The 25541-nt window shown below is 39.6% G+C and overlaps 1 protein-coding gene and 1 long non-coding RNA gene across 3 annotated transcripts in view; one reads left to right on the forward strand and one right to left on the reverse strand.

Annotated features, from left to right (window-relative positions):
* The window catches only part of LOC128732916 (transcription elongation factor SPT6), a 298517-nt gene that overhangs the window by 142153 nt on the left and 130823 nt on the right, over positions 1-25541 (forward strand). The gene's annotated exons all lie outside the window — the stretch shown is intronic.
* LOC128732917 (uncharacterized) lies at positions 11808-13122 on the reverse strand. Its single transcript, XR_008411847.1, has 5 exons — positions 12588-13122; positions 12429-12500; positions 12257-12357; positions 12104-12189; positions 11808-12044 (listed from the first exon to the last, which is right to left on the reverse strand). It is a non-coding gene; the product is annotated as an uncharacterized LOC128732917 (long non-coding RNA).

Raw genomic sequence — 25541 nt, forward strand, 5'->3', positions numbered from 1 at the left:
TCCTCCTTTAGGGGCTTTGGACCCTCTGCTCAGGTTCTCAGTATTTTCAGGTTCATCGAACATGCTTCTACCGAGATCCGTCATTTGCAGGCGGAGTTAGAGCATTAGATATGAAAAAGAGAAATGGAACTATTTCTTAGCTGACGCTTCTGCAGATAATTATTTTTGCATGAAAATCAAAACTTAAGCTTCTTTTGAATGTACTTTCATGAAAAGATAGTCATTACCTTGATCGCATCGTTTTTACAATGTATCCCGTTAGAGGGTTAGGAAAACAAGATGAGGTCGAATAGTGCAAAAGCTGTGCCATAAACATGCTTGAGAATGGGAAATATGATCGATATGATTTCCAGTGCTTGTCAATTCTATTTATTTATTAAAATATGATACATGACATAAGATTTCTGTCTTTTAAAGTGTCACTAACGAAAACAAATCGTACAAAATTACTACCGTACAATGTTTTCCTCCTATGTTTATATAAAATTTCTAAGTTCTAGTATCTATTGATTGGAAACAGCAACAAGCGACAGCGGACCTTCCAAGCTCCCGGGTAACACAATCGCGACCATTCGCGGTGTCCGGTGTGGACTACTGCGGCCCAGTTTACTTACGCGGTGCTCATCGGCGCGCTGGACCGGTGAAAGCGTACATCGCCGTGTTTGTTTGTTTTTCCACCCGTGCCGTCCACTTGGAACTCGTTGGAGACCTGTCGACGGCGGCCTTCCTTGCTGCCCTAAGAAGATTTATCGCCAGGCGTGGTAGAGTTGGAGAACTGCACTTGGATAATGTCACAAATTTTAAGGGCGCGGCAAATGTTTTACACGACTTATATAAATTGCTAAAATCCGACGATAAGAGTCGTAAACTGTTATTCGATTGGTGTGCTAATGAGGAAATCATATTGAAATTTATTCCTCCGCGCACTCACTTTGGGGGGTTGTGGGAGGCGGCGGTGAAATCGGCGAAGACTCAGCTTCTCAAACAAATGGGAAATACTGTTGCTACCCAAGACGAAATGCAAACACTCCTCGCCCAGGTCGAAATGTGTTTGAATTCCCGGCCGCTTACTGAGGTGTCTAGCGATCCGTCCGATCTAGAGGCCCTCACACCCGGTCATTTTTTAACGGGAGAAAATCTACAAGCGATTCCAGAGCCAGACTTCAAATTACGTCCAAACAACAGACTCACCCGTTGGCAGCTGATGCAGAAAAGGGTCCAGACGATTTGGTTGCGCTGGCATACCGAATACCTGCAGCAGTTACAAGCTCGGTCCTCGAGGGGACTTAGACCATCCGTAGATGTCCAGATCGGCAGATTAGTCATCATAAAGGACGACAACCTTCCTCCAGCGCAATGGATGCTGGGCCGCATCACGAAACTTCATCCTGGCCCAGACGGTATTGTGCGTGTCGTATCGCTTAAAACTGCAGGATCCAATGATGTCATTCGTCCGGTAGTCAAGATAGCACTGCTACCGATACCATCCTTCTCCAGAGACGACAGTGAAGCGGAGGTACTGAATAAATTTAATTTTGCTTTATTCCGGCAGCCAGTATACTGCATTCTTGCTGATACGTGTAGTCGTCATTACTCATCACATCCTGGCAGAGCAATCAAGAGCACATGGTGAACAGTTATGAGAGCGTTAAATCAGCATGGCTGTTTTAAGGTGGCCGGAATGTTCGGAGAAGACCCCGAATTTAAAAGAGGATATTATTGATTATCATATATTGTTTATTATCTAATTAAATATGTTCTTAATAGCTACTTAATATCTATATAAATACTACTTATATCTACACTAGTACTAAAAACAAAGTTCAATATTTACAAATGATGCAATCACCAATGTAGACCAGCTACCCTAAATGAGATCGAATGCGATCTAAAATTTCTTATATAAGCGAGATACACAATCACAATATATAAATTCATAACAATAGATGTAGTTCGATAAAAGGCATACGCCGATCAGTTAAACAATATAGATTGTTCGTATCATTAGAAGCAAACGGTCGCATGATTTATTTCGAGTGAAGAAGTCCGAGTTCGGAACGTTGAATATTCAAACGGTTCCTAATCCGTCATCTGGTTTTCGCGATCAAACGTTTTCCGATATTCCGATTTGTTTCCCGTGGAAGGCGGGAAGGCAAGGTTAGCGTAAGCTATTGCCAGCAATTGTGTTTTTCGTGACTCATTGGTAGAGACCACGTGGTCGCCTACCAAGCCTTCGCTATCCGCATCCCATGCTACGTGCATGGACACAGGGGTTTTTGGGGCCGGGGAAGGTTCTTATGACGGTTAGAGACTCCACCCCCTCTAATTTATGCTGCTCTACGAACGTTGCGTTGCACCGCTGCTGTAGCACCGACCGCTACCAAGATGAAATTATTCAACGCACATACTTTTCGGTGATGTAGTGCATGTAAAACCAAGCGCTGCTGCCATGAATAAACTGCACGTCGCATTGAACAGTTGTGTTCGAAATGTATACGGTTTGAATCGCTACTCTTCCGTCACCCATCTACAACGAAACCTCCTCGGATGTCCTTTGGACCGGTTTTTCATTCATCGTTCGTGTCTATTTTTACACAAGCTGATCACCTCGCAGTATCCTGCACCGCTTTACCAGAAGTTAACTTTTCTTCGAGGACAACGGCATCAAAATTTGGTAGTTCCAGCGCACACAACCTCTGGTTACTCTAACTCGCTGTTTGTATTTGAGTTTGTTAATTGGAGCATTCTTCCTAGATCATTGAAGCGAATACCGTCAGAAGCATTTTTTAAGAGGGGCTCACTAGATGATTGGAACCGACATTAGTATTACAAATTAGTTTGTTAGTATTAGTTATAAAAGAAGACTGTACAAAACTGACTTAGTAAGATCGGAGATAGTAGATAAAAAAGGCTTGCCTTACGCTATCGGATAATAAATGCTAATGAACTAATCAAGTAAATGATATCAAATTTAGCATGTGACCATTTTTGGATGCAGTCATTGCTTCTATGGTGTACCTCTCCGCCCTCTAAATGAGAGGGCTTCTTCTTCTTCTTCAGCAGCATAGAGCCGGGGTGGCTCGTGCTGTTTCAAGCACTCGTCTCCATTCAACTCGGTCTTGGGCCACTCGTCGCCAATTTCCTAGTCGTCTCAGAAGTCGCAAATCGCTTTCGACCTGGTCGAGCCATCGTGCACGTTGGGCCCCCCTGTTCCTGGTGCCGGTGGGGTTGTTGAAGAGGACCGTTTTCGTCGCACTGTCGTCCGGCATCCTTACGACGTGTCCGGCCCACCGTAGCCTGCTAACTTTCGCTAGATGTACGATGTGAGTCTCCCCAAGCAGTGCCTGTAGCTCGTGATTCATACGCCTCCGCCACTCTCCGCTTTCAGTTTGTACTCCGCCAAATATCGTCCGCAGCACTTTCCGCTCAAACACGGCAAGGGCGCGTATGTCCTCCGTAAGCAGCGTCACGGCTTCAAGTCCATAAAGAACTACCGGTCTAATAATGGTTTTGTACATTGTTAGCTTCGTGCGGCGGCGTATGCTTCCTGATCGTAGCGTTTTACGAAGGGCAAAGTAGGCCCGATTTCCCGCTTGGATGCGCCGCTGGATCTCCTTACTAGTGTTGTTGTCCGCGGTCACCAGCGATCCCAAATACACGAACTCTTCTACCACTTCTAGTTCGTCGCCGTCAACGGTTACCGTCCGTGGGAGGCGCGCATTTGTTTCCTTTGAGCCTCTTCCTTTCATGTATTTGGTCTTCGACGCATTTATTTTTAGCCCAATTCTCCTAGACTCCGCTTTCAGTCTGGCGTAGATTGCCTCCGCCGTCGCAAAGTTCCTGGCTATGATATCGAAGTCATCTGCAAAGCCTAGAAGTTGGCTACTCTTGGTAAAAATCGTGCCTCTCGTTTCAATGCCCGCTCGTCGGATCACCCCCTCAAGAGCGATGTTGAACAGCATGCAGGATAGACCGTCACCTTGTCTCAACCCTCGTCGCGTCTCGAAGGGACTCGAGAGTGTCCCAGAGATGCGTACGAAACACATCACTCGATCCAATGTAGCTCTGATCAGTCGCGTCAGTTTGTCCGGAAAACCGTGTTCGTGCATTATCTGCCATAGCTTGTCTCGATCGACTGTATCGTATGCTGCTTTGAAATCGATAAAGATGTGATGCGTGGGCACGTTGTACTCCCGACATTTCTGCAAGATCTGTCGGATAGTAAACATTTGGTCCGTAGTTGCGCGAGCCCCCATGAAACCCGCCTGATAATTCCCTACGAAACCTTGTGCTATAGGTGACAGCCGGCGTAACAGGATCTGGGAGAGTACCTTGTAGGCGGCGTTTACCAGCGTAATACCACGATAGTTGCAGCAGTCTAGCCGATCACCCTTTTTGTAGATGGGACAAACCACTCCTTCCATCCATTCCTCCGGTAGCTTTTCCTCCTCCCAAATCCTCGAAATAACCCAGTGTAGAGCCTTTGCTAGCGTTTCCCCGCCATGTTTATAAAGCTCTGCCGGTAGGCGGTCCTTCCCAGCGGCTTTATTGGTCTTCAGCAACCTGATTTCTCGTTTGACTTCTTGGAGATCAGGTGCTAGGACATCACTATCTTCCATGGGCGCTCCTAGGTTAATTTCCGTTCCGCCTCCTTCTGCGACTTCGCCATTGAGGTGTTCATCGAAGAACTGCTTCCACCTGTCGACCACCTCGCGCTCGTTTGTAATTAGATTCCCTCCCTCGTCCCTACACATGTCAGGTTTCGGTGTGTAGCCCTTCCGAGTTTGGTTCACCTTCTCATAAAACTTGCGCGTGTCATTAGCTCGGAATAGTTGTTCTAATTCTTCACGATCTCTGTCCTCCTTTTGGCGCTTTTTTCTCCTCAGGATCGTGGTCAACTGGTTCCTAGCTCGTCGGTACTTGGCCAGGTTCTCTCTAGTGGCAATACTTAGATAATTTTTCCAAGCGTTTTTTTTCTCCTCCACCGCTTGTTGGCATTCCTCATCAAACCAATCATTTTGTGTACTCCGAGGCTCAATACCTAGTGCCGCGGTAGCGACCTCTCCGATGGCCGAGCGTATTCTGCCCCAACCGTCTTCGAGGTTTGAAGCACCTAACTCCTCGGAAGAAGGCAGTGCCTCATTCAGTACTCGCGCGTAGTTCTCGGCAGCTTGTGGGTTATCTAGCTGCCTGATGTTCAGCCGAGGAGGGCGGCTTTGACGTGTCCGGTATACGGTGGACAGCTTTGAGCGCACATGTACTGCTACTAGGTAATGGTCAGAATCAATATCCGCACCCCGACGGGAGCGTACGTTCGTGATGTTAGAGAAGAACCGGCCCTCTATGAGAACGTGGTCAATTTGGTTCATTGTACGTTGGTCAGGTGATCTCCAGGTGGCTTTGTGGATATCCTTGCGCGGGAAAAAGGTACTTCGGATCACCAGGCCTCGGGAAGCTGCGAAGTTTATACATCGTTGGCCATTATCGTTTGTGTCGGTGTGCAGGCTATGGGGTCCTACCACCGGTCTATACATTTCTTCCCTACCGACCTGGGCGTTCATATCCCCGATGACGATCTTGATGTCCCGTGACGAGCAGCTGTCGTACGTAGCCTCCAGCCTCGCGTAGAACGCTTCTTTCTCATCGTCGGGTCTACCTTCGTGCGGGCAGTGCACGTTAATGATGCTATAATTGAAGAAACGGCCCTTTATCCTCAATACACACATTCTCTCGTTGATCGCCTTCCAATCTATCACGCGATCCTGCATTCCGCCCAGCACTACAAAGCCCGTTCCCAGTTCGTTGGTAGCGCCACCGCTCTGGTAAAACTGGGCCTTTCCGCCACGGATCTTCCATACCTTCTCTCCTTTGCGACAGATTTCCTGCAGAGCTACGATGCCGAGTTTGCGGGGTTCCAGCTGTTCAATCAGCACCCGCTCGCAACCTGCGAAATTTAGCGATCTGCAGTTCCAAGTCCCGAGTCTCCATTCGTCGTCCTTGTTCCGTCGCCTAGGTCGATGCCGAATATTCCGCTCCGAATATGCTTGAATGTTGTTAGTTAAGTTTAGTTTAGGTGTGTAGCCGTACTGGGGCAACACTACCGAGTCTCGCGATGGGGCTGCCATCTCATAGTGCCGAGACGCACTATACCTCCTTCCCGGTTAGTATACGACCTTAGTTTCCACCGGGGTTGGTTACCCGATCTCCGCTAAGGTTGCTCGTATTCCGGCTGGTACCACGAGGAGGTCGGGATCGGAGTTGCTGGATAAGAGGCTAACGACCACTATGGGGTCTATATTCCGCATTATCTAGTCGTTTAACAAATGAGAGGGCTCCTATACAAATAAAATACAAATTTTTTCATAACTCGGGAACTAATCATGAAAATAGAATCAAATTTGGCATGTAGGGGATTTTAGAGGCAGGAATTTATTTTACGATGGTTTGAGATCCCTCACCACTGCTGGTGAATGACCAATTGGTTAAAACCACATTAAATAGCAATAGCAATCCCTCACCACTGTGGTAGGGGGACTCTCAAACAAATAAAGCAGGAATTTTTACTTAACTCAAAAACTAATCGAACTCGAGAAATTGTAAACTCTTCCATAAAACATTAGTCAATAACAAAACTACCAAAACTCTAGATGATTTAGGACGAAATGGCTGTAGGTAGCGAGTGCTGTAGGTAGCCGGTCACTGCGGGGGATTGCCCCCCGCAGAACTCACCTCTGTCTAGGTTTATTTGTTTTTCTAGGTCTACTGACCTCTATTATTTTCCTTCAGTTGGGTCCGAACGAGCGACAGCGAGTAAGGAGAGGATCACCTCTGCGAAATGGTACTTTCTGCGAAATGGTACATTCCGCGTAAGGTTTTTTTGCGAAATGTTATTCCGCGAAACACTATATTCCGCGTTATGATCAACCGAGAATTTGATTCTCGCAAAATGACATTCGGCGAAATGTTATACAATCATGGGGAATATTGAAATGCCATCCGCTTTATTTTGTCTGGCTATAGAATGAGGGGAGTTGTTTCCTGCTTTACTGTGAGGAAAAATTGAAAATAGTACTTTTTCAATTCTAATTTTTTATTGTTTTATTGTATTTTTTATTGTTTATATCAAAAGATAAACATTTTTAGCATATGTGTACTATTGTACCGCGCATATCTGGAACGATTGCACAGCGCATAAAAACTTCAGTGCCGTTTTTCTCGGAACCAGGTTTTCAAAGTCGGTACCATAAATATCTCAAGAACGGCTCAAGCGATTCTCTAGCTTCTTTTTTTTTGTTTCAAAGCTTATAAAATTGTCTTGTCTTTGACCCTTCCTTTTTTCGATATTGCAATTTATGTATTTTTTAGAAAAGTTTGAAGTCAATTTTTCGGCTAAAAAACTGACTTTATGTTTGAACGTCCGCCATTTTGTTATGCGTTCGAATTTTAAAAAAGGATGGGTCAAACACAAGATAATTTAATGTACTTTCATCCATGGTACCGCAATTCATGTTTTACCTTTGTTATACTATAACAAAGGTTTAGGAATTGGTCGAAAAACACGAAATTGATCCGAGGCCCGGAGGGCCGAGCCACATATACCAATCGACAGGGTTCGACGAACTGAGCAATGTCTGTGTGTGTGTGTGTGTGTGTGTGTGTGTGTGTGTGTGTGTGTGTGTGTGTGTGTGTGTGTGTGTGTGTGTGTGTGTGTGTGTGTGTGTGTGTGTGTGTGTGTGTGTGTGTGTGTGTGTGTGTGTGTGTGTGTGTGTGTGTGTGTGTGTGTGTGTGTGTGTGTGTGTGTGTGTGTGTGTGTGTGTGTGTGTGTGTGTGTGTGTGTGTGTGTGTGTGTGTGTGTGTGTGTGTGTGTGTGTGTGTGTGTGTGTGTGTGTGTGTGTGTGTGTGTGTGTGTGTGTGTGTGTGTGTGTGTGTGTGTGTGTGTGTGTGTGTGTGTGTGTGTGTGTGTGTGTGTGTGTGTGTGTGTGTGTGTGTGTGTGTGTGTGTGTGTGTGTGTGTGTGTGTGTGTGTGTGTGTGTGTGTGTGTGTGTGTGTGTGTGTGTGTGTGTGTGTGTGTGTGTGTGTGTGTGTGTGTGTGTGTGTGTGTGTGTGTGTGTGTGTGTGTGTGTGTGTGTGTGTGTGTGTGTGTGTGTGTGTGTGTGTGTGTGTGTGTGTGTGTGTGTGTGTGTGTGTGTGTGTGTGTGTGTGTGTGTGTGTGTGTGTGTGTGTGTGTGTGTGTGTGTGTGTGTGTGTGTGTGTGTGTGTGTGTGTGTGTGTGTGTGTGTGTGTGTGTGTGTGTGTGTGTGTGTGTGTGTATGTGTGTGTGTGTGTGTGTGTGTGTGTGTGTGTGTGTGTGTGTGTGTGTGTGTGTGTGTGTGTGTGTGGGTGTGTGTGTGTGTGTGTGGGTGTGTGTGTGTGTGGGTGTGTGTGTGTGTGTGTGTGTGTGTGTGTGTGTGTGTGTGTGTGTGTGTGTGTGTGTGTCTGTGTGTGTGGGTGTGTGTGTGTGTGTGGGTGTGTGGGTGAGTGTGTGTGTGTGTGTGTGTGTGTGTGTGTGTGTGTGTGTGTGTGTGTGTGTGTGTGTGTGTGTGTGTGTGTGTGTGTGTGTGTGTGTGTGTGTGTGTGTGTGTGTGTGTGTGTGTGTGTGTGTGTGTGTGTGTGTGTATGTGTGTATGTATGTGCGGGGCGCAACTTTTCTATCGCCTGTTTCTCGGAGATGGCTGAACCGATTTGTTCGCTATTACTTTTGTTTGAAAGGTATTATTGCCTAGTATATCACTATTGAATTGTTTCGAGGTCCGACATTTCGTTTAAAAGTTATAAGTAAAAAAGTAAAAATTACGTGACACGATTTTCTCCGTACCCAAAAATGACCGATTTCAACGATCTTGGTATCGAATGAAAGCTCTTATTAACACTAAATTTTTCGGATAAATTTTATTGAAAACAAACAATCAGTTTAAAAGTTATGCTTAAAAAACTTGTTTTGACAAGGTAATAATTATCGCCTGTTTCTTAGAAATGACTAAAGCGATTTAGACGCTATTAGTCTCATTTGACAGGTAACATAACCTAATAGATCACTATTGATTTGTTTTTTGATTGGACGTTTAATTTGAGAGTTATGATCAATTGAATACAACACATTAAAATTTACAATAATTTATAACGATTTCATCTAAGATGATTTATCTAGTTTGAATTATTTTGGCATCAAATTAGAGATTTTAATGCTACAAATATATCTGCAAAATTTCAGAAGAATCGGTTTTGCCGATCAAAAGATATTAACCCTCCAACACTTGCGCCGACTTTTGTAATTCGGTTACTCGTGCGCACAATGGTCCAAAGCCAAAAAGACATGCGCATTAGAATTTTGACTGGGAAAACTTGGTTTTAGGTTTATGGAACCTTCGGAAGAATTTCTTGAAATTGAAAGTTCTATCGTCTGGTGCAATTTAAATTTTGATTAATCCCCCTATAAGTGAAATAAAAAAAAATATTTTTCTTCAGTTTCAATATAACACATTGATGTGTTCTGCAAAGTTTTAGAACGTATTATTACAAGAAATTTTGTTGAATACAGTAACCTTCTATCTATTAAGCGAAGAGAGAAAAATCTTATTCATTGTATATGAATTTGTAAGATCAGTTTTTTCTATTTTAGCTCTTTTTGTAATTGTTGCATTCCTTTTTCATGTATTACAAAATTGTATAAATAGTAAAAATACACAACTTTGATTAATATAGTATACCTCTATGTTTGTTTGTTTAGGTACTGTAGAACTTTGATTAAAAAAAAAGCCTTAATTTTGACCCCGAATGACTCGACTACCAACAGATACATTTTAAACATTTTATATTTGCTAATTATGTTGCTGCATACAGACACCATTTTTACATATGAAGAAACGAGAGAAACTTCCAGGGCCAATCGCGGTACAACTCACATGCTGATTGCTTCGTTTCTGTGATGTCAGTTTATGCTGATCTATTTGCCCAACAATTTAAAGTATTAATGCATAATTATGACATTTTGCTCATAACAAGGTAATTGCAGAACATACGTTAGTTAAGCAGAGATTTGTAACTTTATAACAATATGGCATTCAAAAACCTACACGTGTTGTACAAAATGCAACAGCGTGAGTAATCGAAGGTTAATAGAAATTGATGAAATTTATTCAAGAAAACTTTATTGATGTCAGTAAAAAATAATGGCGTTACAGAAATTTATGCGTAGTTCAAAAACCTATGAACTAGACTTTTACTACGCAATGTATATGTTAAAGAATAATATTTCCTCTTATAACTTGCTTTTACTTGCACTTACTCAAATTAGAAACAACCAGCTTACCCTTACTCAGTAATTTCATGAAAAAAGGATCTATCAAAATTTATAGGTGCTGCTATTTTGTTCAAATTTTGTAAACTTATTAAATTTCCAAAAATTTAATGAAAACCAACGCACCACGCAACGTTAACCAATAGATGAATTATGTTTCGAAGACGTGTCGATTTCTATCTCAAATAGCAAGTAAGACCGTATAACAAAGGTTCCTTTCACCACTAGGTGGATTAAATCGGGTTTTTTTTCTAATGACTCAATATGCTCAAATATCAATCAGTTTCTGTTTCTGTTCTGTTCAGTTAAGAAGGGGGGGGGGCTCCTATACAAATGAAAAACAAATTTCCTCATAACTCGAGAACTAATCAAGCAAATGGAACCAAATTTGACATGTAAGTGGTTTTGGACGCAAGATTTTTTTCTATGGTGAATTGAGACCCCTCTCTTCTTTAGAAAGCGAGTTATGGCAACAAATGAAATGCAAATTTCCTCTTATCTCGAGAACTAATCAATCAAATGGAACCAAATTTGGCACGTGGGAGATTTTGGAGTCTTGAATTTATTTTACGATAGTTAGAGACCTCTCACCCCTGTGGTAGGGGGATATGGACTCTCATACAAATAAAACAGAAATTTTTGCGAAACTCAAAAACTAATCGAACTCGAGAAACTCGAGACTCTTCCATAAAACATTCGCGATCGCTATTATCTAATACGCAAAGATCAGATTCATCAGAATCAAGTGAAGTTCATACGATAATCCAAGCCGTTATTCGCTTTTTTCGAACTTATTTTCGTCAAGCAACGATACGATGTCGAGCATTTGTTTTTCCTGCGCGAATGAGTTACCCGGTGAGGAGGAAATAACCTGTAAAGGATTTTGCAAATCTACATTTCATTTGGACTGTGTCGGACTTACAAATGAAGTAAGGGAGTTGATCCGCAGCCGTGAACAACTGTTTTGGATGTGCGCGGCATGCACCAAAATGATGAAAAATGCCACATTTCGTCAAGCAATCGCTTCTACAAACGAAGCTATGCTTCATCTCGAGGTGCAACAGAATAAAGTGTTAGAAGAGTTGCGAAGCGAAGTGCAAAAAAATACCGCAAAGATCAATACTATTCTTGATCTTACACCCCGTACCCCCAAACGCACTGCAAGCTTCAACTTCCCACCTCAAACTGCTAAACGTGTCCGAGTTAGTGCCAGTGGCGAATCAGTAATGCGTAGCCAGCAGCGCACTGAGTTTATGGGTAACAAAGAGGTCGATGCCAATATAATAGTGCCGCTCGCTCGAGAGGAGACAAAATGCTGGCTGTATCTATCGAAATTTGATCCACGAGCCACCGTGGAAGAAATTTCGAACTTAGTGCGCAGCAATTTGGAAATTGAACCGGAATCCGCAATTGATATCGTTAAACTTGTTCCTCGGGATAGAAGACTGGAAGAGCTTAGCTATGTGTCTTTCAAGGTTGGAATTGGATCGGAATATAAAGAAAAAGCTATGTCTGCCTCATCTTGGCAGAAGGGTATTTATTTCCGTGAGTTTGAATTCACTCGCGGGATTCAGCCGAAATTATTTCCTATTCCCCCGCCAAGCCAGCCAAACGAGTAATCCCCGATATTCTGCTTCGCCTCGTTTTTCACCGTTACTTAATGATTCCACTTGTCCAGAAGTGTATAACTGTTGCTTGCGTGATTCATCTGTTAAACAAAATTGCTATCAGTATGAAAAAAATGAAATAAGCCTGCACATATATTACCAGAATATGAATAGTATCCGAAGCAGTAGCCGGCTCGAAGCTGTCTTCATGTCCGCACTGGAGCGTGATTTCGATGTTTATGCTTTCTGTGAAACAAATTTAAATGAATCAATTCAAAATTCGTTTGTGTTTCCACAATCGTTTGTAGTTTACCGTTGCGATAGATCCTCATCGAATTCTGATAAAACCAGCGGCGGTGGTGTACTGATTGCTGTTAATCAGAAGTTTTATAGTAACGTTATTTTCGAATCGTCCTGCAATGAGGAAATTACCGTTAAAATTCGATTGAACAAAATTGAAATTATTCTTTGTTGTGTATACATACCTCCTGATTCGCATTTTGGTCGCTATGCATCATACGTAGAAAGCATCCGCAATATTGTAGATTCATCGTCACCTGAAAGCAAAATTGTTGTCGTGGGTGATTTCAATCTTAAAAACACAACTTGGTGTCGTGAAACTGAAAAGGATTTGCATTTCTTACCTTATCAAGTACGCCAGCCAGAAGAAGAACTGTTCGTTGATTCGATGGCTGCTTGTGGCTTTTTCCAAATTTGCGGTATCCCGAATCAAAACAACAGATTTCTCGATTTGTTGTTTACAACAGACGATGAGTGCTGTCGTATTGAGGTGAGTGATCCGCTGATCAAGACAGAAGTGCATCATAATGCTATGTCAATTGACGTTACTTTTACTGAGTTGCCTATGGCATCCAATGATTTTGTCGCACACTCCGATAAAGCGATAAAGGTTTTAGACACTCGCCTAATCGACGATGCTATGAGTGCACGGATTACCGAGGAATTACAAGATGTAGACTGGCGCGGCGTATTTATTTCTAACGATGCTTTTAATAGGGACGATATGAAACCTCACGTTGCTTCTATGTTGGATTTTCTACGGAAATTTTCCGTTTTGAATATAATTGACGGTGATACGTGGAATACCGAAACAGCTCTTGACTACAATGTGATTGTGTTTTATTATATTATATACGGCATATTATCACGCCATTGCCGTGTAAGAAACGTGAAAGACAACCGCAAATATCCGGTATGGTTCGATTATGAAACGATAAAATTGCTTAGGGAAAAAAAGAAGCTCTACAACAAATTTCGACGGACGCGGTATGTAGCTGATGAAATTGCGTATAATCGGACAAGAGACAACTTCAAAGAAAGAAACCGATTACTGCACCGCTCGTATTTAGACGGGCTGCAAAGAAATATCCAGTCTAACCCAAAATGTTTCTGGAATTTCATAAACAGCAAACGTAAAGACAAAGGTGTTCCTGTAAACGTTGTTCTAAATAACAGGAAAAGTGAAAATGTTCAAGACACCGTCGATTTGTTTGCTGATTTCTTTAAAAGTATCTACGACCGTGCAACCGTTACCAATGTCTCTGAATTTGTCGCACCCAACATGAACATGCCTGTAATCAGTTTAGATATCGAAACAATTTGTAATAAAATAAAATCGCTAGATGAATCAAAAGGACCTGGACCGGATGGGATACCGAACTCTTTGCTTAAGAAATGTGTGGATGGCTTGCTGCTTCCGCTGTTCATACTTTTCAACACATCTTTAACGACAGGATTGTTCCCAGACATCTGGAAAATATCATATATTGTACCAATTCACAAAAATGGTTCGAAAACGTTTGTTGAAAACGTTTGTTGTTTGGTGTTATAGAGGTGTTTCCATTTTATCGGCTATTCCAAAAATGTTTGAAAGCATTGTTTATGATTATGTGTATACGTGGATCGAGCCTCTAATCCTAAACTGTCAACACGGATTTGTTAAAAAACGCTCAACAGTGACAAATTTAACAGAATTTGTTTCCAGAACTGTGCAATGGATGTCGGCTGGTTACCAAGTGGACACTATTTATACAGATATGTCCAAGGCGTTTGATTTGGTCAACATAAATGCAATGATTGCGGTTTTGCGAAAATATGGAGTTGATGGGGTCTGTTTAGAATGGATGCATTCATACTTGACTAACCGTTTGCAGTATGTAAGGCTACACAACACTGATTCCAAAGTGTTTGTAACAAGTTCAGGAGTACCTCAAGGGAGTCATTTGGGACCTCTATTATTCGTGGTTGTCATGAATGAACTCCCAGATACGTTAGTGGATGTATTCGTGTTAATTTATGCTGACGACGTAAAAATATTTATACCTGTGCGCGGCTTGAAAGATTGTACGATTCCTCAAGAGAATTTAAATCGTTTTCTCCACTTTTGTGAACTGTTTGGGTTAAAAGTGAACGTTGCCAAGTGTAACGTGATTTCATTCGGTCGCAATTCTAACAAAATTGAGTATGAATACCATCTCGATGCGGATTTAGTCCCAAGGAAAACGTGCCATTGCGATTTAGGCGTGGAAATGGACAGTGAACTGACCTTTAGTAAACATGTCGAGAAAATTGTAACGAAAGCGAACTCATTATTTGGCATGGTGAAGCGATACAGCCGCGAACTAGATGATCCGTACACGATAATCGCTATATACAATGGTTTGGTTCGCACGACCATCGAGTACGCAAGCGTGGCGTGGCGACCAATTTATAACGTATACATCAATCGAATTGAGCGGGTACAGAAAAAATTTGTGCGATATGCTGTGCGTAATCTTGGTTGGAGAGACGAAATGCCGGACTACCGATCGCTATGCTTACTAGTAGGAATCAACAGTCTCAGCGATCGAAGAATTTTGACAGATGTGTTGTTTCTCAAAGACGTTGTTTCTGGAAAATACAGTGCTCCATATTTGTACAGCCAGGTGACGAACTACGAAGGTAGAACCAACCTAAGAAGGGTTAGGCCGTTTCACTTATCAAACAGGTCGCAGAATTACGCCCGGAACGAGCCCATGTATCGGATAATGGGTGTTTACAATAATCTTCATCCCGTCATTTCTGTTAATATGTCTAGTGTTCAATTAAAATCTAGTCTTAGGGAATATTTTAACAATTCCATGTAATGTTGATAAGTCATTTTTTGTATGTATTTATATTTTTTTTAAGTCTGATAACGGGCAAAGCCTACACATCAATAAAGACAAATCAAATCAAAATCAAATCAAAACATTAGTCAATACAAGACCACAAAAACTATCTATAGTAACACTAGATCATTCAGGACGAGACGGTCGCGAGTGTTGCCGGTGACCCGCCGTCGGAAGCGCCTTCCACTGGGGGGCTTGCAAAACTCGAGATTGTGACAAAGATCATCCGAGATTCATGATTTATGTACAACACAGGTTAATTTGTGGCAATACGAAGCTTGTCGGGTCAGCTAGTATATATATATCTATACCTATAAAGAAGGATTTCTGTCTGTCTGTCCGTATGTTCCTTATAGAATCGAAAACTACTGAACCAATCGGCATGAAAATATGCATGTAGAGGTTTTTTGGGGCCAGGAAAGGTTTTAGTGATGGTTAGAAACCCCTCCCCCCACTAAGAGGGGGGGCTCCCATACAAAGGAAACACAAATTTCTGCATAACTCGACAACTAATCAAGCAAATAGAACAAAATTTGGCATGTGGGTGTTTTCGGTGACAAGAATTTATTCTATGGTAAAGTGAGACCCCTCCCCTCTTTATAAGGGGAATTATAACTCCTCTCCTCTTTAAAAGGGGGGGCTTCCATACAAATTTCCTCAAAACTCGAGAACTAATCAGGCAAATGGAACCAAATTTGGCATGTGAAGGTTTTCGAGGGCAAGAATATTTTCTTTAGTAAATTAGGACCCCTCCCCACTTTAAGAGGGGGGGCTCCTGTACCAAAGAAACACAATTTTCCTCATAACTCGAGAAGTAATTAAGCAAATGGAATCAAATTTTTTCTGTGATGAATTGGGACCCTTCCCCACTTTGGGAAGGGGGGCTCCTGTACAAATGAAATGCAAATTTCCTCATAACTCGAGAATTAATCAAGCAAATGGAACCAAATTTGGCATGTGAAAGTTTTCGAAGGCAAGAATATTTTATATGGTGAATAAGGACCCCTCCCCACTTTAAGAGGGGGGGCTCGTATACAAATGAAATACAATTTTCCTCATAACTCGAGAACCAATCAAGCAAATGGAACAAAATTTGGCACATGGGTGTTTTTGGAAACAAATTTTTTTTCTATGATGAATTGGGACCCCTCCCCACTTTAGGAAGGGGGGCTCCTATACAAATGAAATGCAAATTTCCTCATAACTCGAGAATTATTCAATATATATAAGTTACAACTTTAGGGTTTCGGTTAGTCTTTTTAAAAAACTACGACTACTCGCTTTGAACTCTAAACTAATAATGAATCGTTTATTCAGATTTTACTATAACATAATGTTTTCCTTATCTATTCTAGCCTTGCCCTAACTTCTCGTGTAGTTATCGTCCGTCCGTTATTCGTCCCTTCGTTGCATTGTGGTCCATTGTTATCTCCTGTACTTTCCGGATGTTTAGCATTATGCAAATGCAGGCTTGGCCTTTCCCAAGTATCTTTCCGGGGAAGTTGGTTCGTTGTTATCTCTTGTACTTTCCTGTTTTGTTGATGTTTAGCATTATGCAGATGCAGGCTTTGGCCTTTCCCAAATGTCTTTCTGAGGAAGTTGGTACCGCCTTATCAGCTAAGTCTGTTATGTAGATGCAGCTCTGAGGGCTGAATAGTTTCTTCTGTAACTTATATATATATATATATATATATATATATATATATATATATATATATATATATATGACACATTCCGCCGTGACGTTACAACGTTTTGACTTTTCTTTGCACAGTATTTATGTTTTAGCTGGAAAAATCGTTGAGAAACCCCCAAATATTATTATATATTTGGAAAGAGCATAAAATTTCCTATTAAAAGTGAACAAATTAATAGCATTTGCTTTGCCCAGATTGTTTTGGAAAGCAAATATGTAGCGTGACGTTTCAACGCGCCAGAAATCCGTCTTTTGGTTCTTCTGTCAAAAAACATGAAAATTCTGCTCCCTATCAAATTTTATCTAAAGATTTTCTTCTATAATTTGATAAGAGTTGAATACTGAACAACTTGCCGTTTTCAGAATTCCGATAGTTAGTGAAGTTAATTTTTAAACAGCTTTTACTTTTCGTGACGTTACAACGCTCTGGTTTGCACAGAGAGGGTCGTAGCTCCGTTGTAACGTCACGAAAAATCTGTTCATTTAATATTCGTTAATTATCGCTGTTGCTGCCCTCTGTACATAAGGGATAATCCAAAAATGTGTTGTTAATTTGTCTTTCACTATTTCGCCTACGTAATTGTGGGGTTGTTCACAAGTTACGTAGCGCAGTGGGAGGGATGCTAAGAAAGTGAGACATAAGTAATAGCATCGAAACCTTAAGACATTGCATAATAGTTGCTTCAGAAAAGTTTCTTCATTTAAAAAGCACTTTCTCGTGGTGAAAAAATATTCGGACATTAGGGTGTCCTCAAGCAGATACAAAAATATTTTCTCTATTTTAAGTCAGAAATGATAGCTGTCTACAAAACATTTGTATAAAAGCTAATTTTAAGAAACTTTGTTGAATACTGAAGATTTATATTTCGTACATGAAAAAAGTTTTAGTGCCAAACTCTTAGGGACACCCTCAAAAATAGTTTTTTTTCTTCGATCTAGCTCTTTAATAACGCTTCGTATGGCTTGAAAATGTTCTAATAAATTGGTAATCTAATTAAATTGCACATTTTTGTCGAAAATAGTAGGCTCTATCTTTTTCCCTTTAGAAGCCATTACTGGCTTTTTTATTTTTACATGTACTCTTTAATGTACTGTACCTCGGGGAAAAGCAGCTATAAACAGTTAATCTCACTTGTTTTTTGTGAGTCAATTTATGCTGTATTCCACCATGTACAATATAGGACAGAACACTGAGGAATATCTAAAAAAAGGTATTATGAAGGCAACCGTAGGTGAACATGTCGAAATGAAAGAAACAAGGGATAGCTCCTAAAGGGAAAAAGATAGAGCTCTAGTACCTTCGACGAAAATGTGCAATTTAATTTGATTATCAATTTATTAGAACATCTAAAAGGTGTACGAAGCGTTATTAAAGAGCTAGATCGAAAACCCTGTTTTTGAGGGTGTCCCTAAGAGTTTGGCTCTATAACTTTTCATGTAAGAAATAGAAATTTTTAGCGTTCAATGAAGTTTCTTGAAATTAGTTTTTCTTCAAATGTTCTGTAGACGGCTATCATTTCTGATTTAAAATAGAGAAAATATTTTTTGTATCTGCTTGAGGACACCCTAATGTCCGAATATTTTTTCACCACTAGCAAGTGCTTTTAAAATGAAGAATCTTTTCTGAAGCAACTTTTATGCAATGCCTTAAGGTTTCGATGTTATTACTTATGTCTCACTTGTTTTGAATCCGTCCGGCTGACCGCCGTGACGTTACAACGCGAGCTTCAATCAGTTGTAACATAGGTTCTACTTTACTTATCTCCATTCTTTAGGCACCGTTTTAAAGGTATTTTTGAGTACAAAGAGCATTCGGATTATTAGATTGTTCGAATTTGTACTTTTCTGCGAAAGCGAAAAAGTACGCCTTTTTCATGACGTTACAACGCATGAAAATGGCCCTATTTCATCCACTTGAAATACAAAATAACTGCAAAATTACATCCAAACTAATTACATCCAGTAATCCAAAATTACATCCTTTGTAAGTTGGTCGAAAACAAGTGATATTATGAAAAGTTTTAGCGCACTGTAGCAGCATTTTCAAAAATATCACGAAAAATCATTTATTTCTTGTAAATTTCATTTATTTTCGATACACGTTTTATATAACTTCCGAAAATGCTAGAATACCAGTGACGGCAGTTTTGAAAGGTTCATACATTGCCAAATCATGGAAAAATAATCAACAATGCAAAAAGCATGTTTTATAAAATGTCTGATTGGTATACCGGCCCGCGGAATGTGTCATATATATATATATACATCTGTGTATGTGAAGTCCACAAATAGGATCGATCATTATGGCTTGGCACAAACTCACCCCCGTGAAGCTCGAAAAGTACCAAGTTTCGAAAAATATTATTTTCGTAATCAAAACTTATCCAACGCATAATAACCTTTCAATACATTGTAAATGATTAGTTTATATACCTTCAAAATAGCAACTTGATGCGATTTCATGTTTGGGTTGGTTTATGCGGGACATTTTTTTTACATTTTTTACAAGCGTTATTTCCGAGTATTTTTAATCGCGAACTTTGAAACCCTGTTTAGGCTAAATTATTTGCTAATATTATCTGTGTTCCATTCTAAGTTATGAATAAATATGTTATGTTCATCATCATTTTGAATTTAGGTCACCAGTTTCTATAGATATAATAAATTTTCACAAATAAACATTTTTGGTTTTTGGCACAATCTCACCCCGGATGGCGGTATATGTAAATAATTTATTGCTATTAAATGTGGCTTTAACCAATTGGTCATTCACCATATTTGTAAATAAATGTAACGCGTGACATTTACTAATATTTGATATCAGCATTGCTGTAAAAGGATAATTAGGACCCTGTTGCTAATACACGAAATTAAATTACCCAATTTGCCTTACGAACTAGGTCAACGCCTAGTGTTTTAAAATTAGCTTGTTTCTTTTTTGGGGTTATTAATAGAGATTATTTAAAAATTGCATAGGCAAAATAGTAAAACTGATTTTCAAGACCGTCAGCAGCCTATCAAATGCCTTTGACGAAGTTGCAGAGTGAAGTGGTCCTACCATGATGAAAAGGAGCATGTCAAACTAGAGCATTCTTTATGAGGCATCCTATCACACTATTCCTTTTTATGAATTCATCCTCTCATTAAGCAAACTAAACAACCAAACTATCCATAAAATGCCACATATTCGAAAATTTGTGGAAAACTGCTGTGAATAATATAGGGCAGTGTCGTCGTGGTTGGGCCATGTTTTGGAAATTGCCCATAGCTTTCGTTTCAAAAAGAATTTTGGAAATCTAAATACATCGTTGCAAAGGTCTAAGAACAAGGTATTTTTACGAAAAGTCTTGAACTGATTGCTTAAAAAATAAAAAATTTATAGGCATTTACGGGAAGACAAAAAATGTTGTCATAGTCGGGCCATGTTCTACAGGTTGGGCCACCGCAGAAAATCTAAGACATACATATTGAAATTCTAAATAGACGCATGAAAAGAATGAATTCCGTGAACAACGGCTCATATAGGTACAAATACCCTATTTTTAATTGCATTTTTGCGAAATTTTGGCGATCTTGTAAAATCAATACTGCTACAATCGCCTTTTCCGAAGTGTACAACTACAATGAAAAAAACCCGATTTAATCCACCTAGTGGTGAAAGGAACCTTTGTTATACCATCTTATATTTCATTGGCATGGGCATTTCCAGCTCACATATTATTTTGGTATTTGAATTTGTAATTTTCATAAAACTGAGTCAAATTCTATACACATCACTTTGAACTAAATTCTTATATAAACTGTTTCTTAGGCCCAGCCATTCTCAAGTTATTCAGATGTGAAATCTAAAAATTATCTATTAGAGTCAACACATGCAAAGTATCCGATAACCGTGTAATTCGACCTTAGATCAGAAAGCAAAAATCTTAAATTTGCCGATTGTGCCGATTGATACCCCCCACGATTAGTGGTAACATCTCCTTTTGAAAAGAAAAGACCCGGTTTGTGAAACCTTTTTATTTTTTATTTACAGATAAACATAGAAATCTCGACCAATATGTCAAAAGGTCCAAGGCGCAAATGAGAGATTCTCTTTGCGTTTCCTCTCTTATCTTACGGCGCATAAATGCATTTCAACCCAATCTTTCTAAAGGATTAGCTTTCCAATAACACCAGCAACCGTTTCATGCAAAATAGACGCATTCAAGTGCATTTATGCCGCTGTAATAAGCGTAAGAGAGGAGATGCGAAGAGAATCTCTCATTTGCACATTGGACCTTTTGAAATGTTGCTCGTCAAATATTAGGTTTAGAAAGAAACTATTTTCACATTCAAATTCCAATTTCAATCGAAAATAGTCGAGTAAAAAATGACTTTTTTAGCGTTTTGAGCTGGAAATGATCCTATAAAAATCGACACGTCTTCGGAACTTAATTCAACTGTTTGTTAACGCTGTGCTAGTTATCATCCACATGCATCCTAGCAATAAACAATCTTCAGAGTGTATTTTAACCTACTAAATAACTTTATAGAACATATAAAAGCATTCAAAACATCGTGTACAGAATTTTTGAGCAGAACTGATTTTAAAGTGGCTATTAGCTTCGGGGTACAATGCTAGGCTAACAAGTCAGTCTTCGTATGTTTGAATCTCGACTGATCGGTGCCGCTACAGGGTTAATAGAATCTTTGCCATAGCTCCGTAATTTTCTTGTATTCTAGCTTATGCAAATTTGAAAAAAAGTTTATGTCCTGGTCTCAAAATATTGTTTGGGGGGGCAAAACAAAAGAGGAGAAGAAATCAGCGTATATTTTCCCATATTATTAAAAATGTAAGATATTTTGTACAGTACTTAAATTTTAGTTCAAACCGAACCAAACTTCGATATTTTTCGACCCAAGCACATAAAGTAAGGATCCTGGTAGAGATGAACCAGTTTGATCATAGTGTGAAAATGGCAGTTTAGGTCCCTATCACTTTTTTACTTGAAACGCATATACTGTGCTACCGACATGTTTCAAGAAAACAAATCTCTGAAACTATTCACGTTTGAAACCGCTTATTTCTTGGTCAACTTTTAGTAATGAATATCAGGCCATTCATTCCTCTGTTGATGCTTGTTCTCCAACAATAACGTGTTCACCTTTGTATATTAAGGATGCAAACTGTTTCGTAAATTTCAAGTTTCGAACAGTTCAGTCACATCCTTCCTGCATGCATCCAATTCATGGTAAAGAACTGTATTTCTGTGTTTAACGTTCCTAACATCCAAAATTAGGGTACGTACTTGGACACTTTACCGAATAAAACGACCAATTTGGAGCTCCTCAAGCACCAATAGCTGATATTCCGGAGTGTCTAATTTCTCGTGTTTCTATCTTATCTAGTACCTATGACGCTAACTGCAATTGGGAATTTCTCCTTCAACAGCGGTACAGAATTTCACTCATATATTGTTTGATTGATTTTTACCTCAATCTAATTCGGTTCTTTTAAAATAAGTTGAATTAAATGGAACGAACGAACGAACGCAAAATTGTCGCCTGTGACTTGCAATAGGAACCATAAAGATTAGTTGGTGAAGGAAAGTACTAACGGGTAGTATTGCTTTAACTTTGCACATATTGGATAATTTATAGATGTAAACTCGTTGAACTGTAAAAAAATTACTTTTCACTAAAGAATGCAACATAATAATATAACACTTTATTTTTTTGCCCCTTCACATTTCGGAAATTTTTGAAGGGGGGGGGCGACATGAACTTTTTTTCAAATTTGTATAAGCCTAACCGGCTGCGAAGTGTGTCGATAAAGACGGGTCAAGTTCTGAAGGACGTTTACACTCATGACTTTGCTTAATTTTAAATCATTAAATTTCGCAACCGGTAAGAGATAGATAGTTACTATATGCATCAAAGTTGCTTATTTTAGTGTGTTCTACAATTTTTGGGAAAACGCTGTTTTTTTGGACGCGCTTAGAAAACAAAAATTTGTGTCACCCTATTAGGCGTATTCACGGTCACCCTAAAAGTGTTAGAAAATGTACTATATTTAATTAATTAACTGCTCCAAAGAAACACTCGTTGAAAAATTACACATTTTTACTATATTATTCTGTTTTTAAGGTTTGGTCCAATTAAAGGTTTGGTCCAGTAGAACGAATCATTATGAAATTTGGCAGATACATTTACAGTGTTAAGATCTCTCGTTTAGTACTAAAATAATTAAAACTAAATAAATTATCTTGGTTAAAATCGCATTAGATTATTGTAAATTTTACCATGTAACTTTAATTGCTTATAACTTTCAAACTAAAGGTCCAATCAAAAAACAATCCAATAGTGATCTATCCCGCTATATTACCTTTCAAATGAGACTAATAGCGCATAAATCGGCTTGGCCATCTCTGAGAAACAGGCGATAATTATTACCTTGTCAAAACACGTTTTTAAGCATTACTTTTAAACTACTTGTTTGTTTTCAATAAAACTTCCTAAAAAATTTTTTGATAGCAAGAGCTTTCATTTGGTACTAAGATCATTGAAATCGGTTGTGTGGTTCTGGAGAAAATCGTGTTACGTAGTTTTCACATTTTTGCTTATAACTTTTAAACGAAACATCGGACCACGAAACAATTCAATTGTGATATACTAGGCAATAATACCTTTCAAACGAGACTAATAACGCATAAATCGGTTCAGCCATATTCGAGAAACAGGCGATAGAAAATGAGCTGCACACACACACATACACACACAGACATTGCTCAGTTCGTCGAGCTCTATCGATTGGTATATGTGATTCGGCCCTTTGGGCCTCGGATCAGTTTCGTATTTTTCGACCAATATCTAAACCTTTGTTATAGTATACTATAACAAAGGTAAAACATCAAAACTCTAGGTTTTTGTCGTATAATTTTGCTTTATTTCATCACATTTTACGTGACTGACATTCTCTAGCGATTATTGCGCTTCTGCGCCTAAAATTATGATGACCCAACCATGACTACTCAAGTGGCCCGACCTTTACAAATAGCGCTTTTCTAGTATTTCACCTTAGCCTTCCCAAACACTTTACTGGAGGGGATTTTTCTATAGTCTTCGTGTGCAGCACAACACACTTCATACATTTTCAAAATTTATCTTGATAATTGCATTTCTTGAAGAAAAGTTCATTGCGCCTGGAAAACTTTTTTTGTAAGATTTAGTCACTGAATTCAGTACGGGTGTTTTGAATACACGATTGAAACTCGCAATTTTGTGAAAAGTTAGCTATCACAGTAAGAAGTTTTACAATGATTGTATTATAGATATCATGAGTTACTAAAACTGTAAAATCGTGATGACCCGACCATAACTGTGGCCCGACGATAACGACAATATCCTACACCTAAATTAATCAAAAAAAAATAATTATGCTATTGAACCATAAAACGCCGCAAAATCGATCAATTTCCAGGATCAATAAGGATCGACAGCAGAACATTCACAAGCGTAAATGTAAATGTTCATGAAAATGAAAAACAATATTGTTTATGATTACGGGTTATAGTCAGCATATAAAATTGTATCTTTTTTTAACAGGCTGGATGCTTTTACCTTTGTTATACTATAACAAAGGTTTAAAAATTTGTCGAAAAACACGAAATTGATCCGAGACCCGGAGGGCCAAGTCACATATACCAATCGATAGGGTTCGACGATTTGAGCAATGTCTGTGTGTTTGTAATGATTTTTTCTATCCCCTGTTTCTCAGAGATGGCTGAACCGAATCGTTCGCTATTACTTTCATTTGAAAGGTATTATTGTCTAGTAGATCACTATTGAGCTGTTTCGTGATACGACGTTTCGTTTAAAAGTTATAAGCAAAAATGTGAAAAATACGTGACACTGGTTTCTCCGGAACTACATGACCGATTTCAACGATCTTAGTATCAAATGAAAGCCCTTATTAAAACTAAATTGTGTTGAACCGGTTGAACACCTGGGTTCGATAACAACTACTTTGTAATCAATTAAATCGGCAACACTGCCACTCATATTTTGTTCTATGAAGATAATTAAATACAACCTTTAGTCATTCCGTTCTATCGACTATTATAGACCGCTCGCCTTTATCGTTTCACGAGAACGCTCACGTTTCCCATATTCCACTATCCCAACAGGTTATGTGCACAGCTTTTGGGCCAAAGTGAAAAATGCGGTTTGAAAACGGATTCGAATTCGCGAAGTTATTCCTCTTTATGCACAGTTTCGTTCACGCGTAAAAATGGACTTTGCTAAAGTTGGTGTGATTCGACTGAACAGCAGAAATTATCGTGCCTGGTCGTTCAAGGTTCAGATGTTGTTGCGGAGAGAGGGTACGTGGAGCTACGTTGACCCGGGAGTGCCGCCAACATCGATTACCAATGGGTGGAAAGAAGCGGACTCCAAAGCCATGGCGACTATTGCGTTGTTGGTGGAAGATAACCAACATAATCTCATCATGGCGAAGACTTCTGCAAAAGCCATGTGGGATGCATTGAAGTTGCATCATCATCAAGCGACGCTAACGGGAAAAGTGTCCTGTTTCACGACGGGGTAAATCACAGGTGATGAAATGATGGGATGTAATATTTTCCGAATTAAACCACTTGCGTTGTGTAGGGATTAACTTAACCAAAAACTTTGTATTTCACTACTTTAATTTTTATTAACAAACCGAAATTATGACCGATCTGGTCGAAGGTTGG

Source organism: Sabethes cyaneus, chromosome 1 (assembly GCF_943734655.1).
Source record: "Sabethes cyaneus chromosome 1, idSabCyanKW18_F2, whole genome shotgun sequence".
Taxonomy (NCBI): domain Eukaryota; kingdom Metazoa; phylum Arthropoda; class Insecta; order Diptera; family Culicidae; genus Sabethes; species Sabethes cyaneus.